Genomic DNA, 2,500 nt, shown 5'->3' with positions numbered 1-2,500 from the left:
AAGAGCATCAAGGAAATAGATACCCTAATCCAGACTGTAAGGATTGTATCTGGGGACATCAGGATGGAGTTTGGAATAGAAAAATGCGCCTTAGACAACATACAAAAAGGCAAAGTAACGAGAACTTAAGGGATAAAGCTACCAGATGGGAGCAACATCAAACACATAGATGAGACAGGATACAAATACCTGGGAATAATGGAAGGAGGGGATATAAAACACCAAGAGATGAAGGACACGATCAGGAAAGAATATATGCAGAGACTCAAGGCGATACTAAAGTCAAAACTCAACGGCGGAAATATGATAAAAGCCATAAACACATGGGCATTGCCAGTAATCAGATACAGCGCAGGAATAGTCGAATGGACGAAGGCAGAACTCCGCAGCATAGATCAGAAAACCAGAAAACATATGACAATACACAAAGCACTACACCCAAGAGCAAATACGGACAGACTATACATAACACGAAAGGAAGGAGGGAGAGGACTACTAAGTATAGAGGACTGCGTCAACATCGAGAACAGAGCACTGGGGCAATATCTGAAAACCAGTGAAGACGAGTGGCTAAAGAGTGCATGGGAAGAAGGACTAATAAAAGTAGACGAAGACCCAGAAATATACAGAGACAGGAGAAAGACAGACAGAACAGAGGACTGGCACTACAAACCAATGCACGGACAATACATGAGACAGACTAAAGAACTAGCCAGCGATGACAATTGGCAATGGCTACAGAGGGGAGAGCTAAAGAAGGAAACTGAAGGAATGATAACAACGGCACAAGATCAGGCCATAAGAACCAGATATGTTCAAAGAACGATAGACGGAAATAACATCTCTCCCATATGTAGGAAGTCCAATACGAAAAATGAAACCATAAACCACATAGCAAGTGAATGCCCGGCACTTGCACAGAACCAGTACAAAAAGAGGCATGATTCAGTAGCAAAAGCCCTCCACTGGAGCCTGTGCAAGAAACATCAGCTACCTTGCTGTAATAAGTGGTACGAGCACCAACCTGAAGGAGTGATAGAAAACGATCAGGCAAAGATCCTCTGGGACTATGGTATCAGAACGGATAGGGTGATACGTGCAAAACAGACCAGACGTGACGTTGATTGACAAAGTCAAGAAGAAAGTATCACTCATGTGGAGTCGCAATACCATGGGACACCAGAGTTGAAAGAGAAAGAGAGGGAAAAAAATAAATGGAGATATAGTAATCAAGATCTGAAAATAGAAATAAGAAGAATATGGGATATGCCAGTGGAAATCGTACCCATAATCATAGGAGCACTAGGCACGATCCCAAGATCCCTGAAAAGGAATCTAGAAAAACTAGAGGCTGAAGTAGCTCCAGGACTCATGCAGAAGAGTGTGATCCTAGAAACGGCACACATAGTAAGAAAAGTGATGGACTCCTAAGGAGGCAGGATGCAACCCGGAACCCCACACTATAAATACCACCCAGTCGAATTGGAGGACTGTGATAGAGCAAAAAAAAAAAAAAAAAAAAAAATAATAATAATAATAATAATAATAATAATAATAATAATAATAATAATAATAATAATAATAATAATAATAATAATAATAATAATAATAAATCCTACGTGTTCGTAGTACATTTGAAAAAATAAATAAATAATAGACACTGTCTTTGTAAGATGATTGATGAAACTACATAATGCACTACCTATTTTTTTTTTTTCTAGAAAAGAAAACAAATTGACAATGCTTCGCTTTCCTTTTGTTTGCGAAATAAAAAAAAAGCAAAGGGAAAATGGGAGTTACTTTCTCCGTCTCTGTTGAAATTAACTGACCGTCACGAAATATGGGGGAAAGAAAAATCATTCTTGTGCCTTAGATGAGAAAGACAAGTCTGTAGACGGGCGGTTTATTGTCGACACTCTAAAATATGTCGACAGGGGACAGATAGTCGAGGTAAATTGCATTTAGCAACTGGAGAGAAGAAGAAGAAAAATAAGATGGAGAAGAAGAAGAAGAAGAAGAAGAATCAAAAGAGGAGGAGGAGGAGGAGGAGGAGGAGGAGGAGGATGAGGATGAGGAGGAGGAGGAGGAGGAGGACTGGTAGGGGAGGAGGAGGAGGAGGAGAAAGGCTGGGAGGGGGAGGAGGAAGAATGGGAGGAGGAGTAGGGAAGTGAGGGAAGAGGAGGAGGAGAGAGAGAGAGAGAGAGAGAAAAAAGAAAAGTAGCAATAACCCGAAGCGAGTTTTCTCTCGCGAAACTTTGCGTGTAACTGACAAAACAAATCTTGAAGAAAACACTTTTCCAGACGAAGTCGAGGGACGAAGTTTTGAAGGTTAATGTTGTGTCCCTTAAAAGTCTCCTCCTGATACTGTTGTTTTAGTAGTGACGATGATGTTGCTCCCGAGTTAGTTAACGGTTCTGAAAACTTGGAGGCGCTTTCCTCCTAATCCGTCGGAACAATATCCCGGGAATGTTTCAGCTCTTCATTGGACGAGTGTAGATTG

The sequence above is a fragment of the Macrobrachium nipponense genome, chromosome 32 (genome assembly GCF_015104395.2).
Source record: "Macrobrachium nipponense isolate FS-2020 chromosome 32, ASM1510439v2, whole genome shotgun sequence".
Taxonomy (NCBI): domain Eukaryota; kingdom Metazoa; phylum Arthropoda; class Malacostraca; order Decapoda; family Palaemonidae; genus Macrobrachium; species Macrobrachium nipponense.
The sequence above is the reverse complement of the archived record's forward strand: the minus strand, read 5'-3'. Positions refer to the sequence as shown.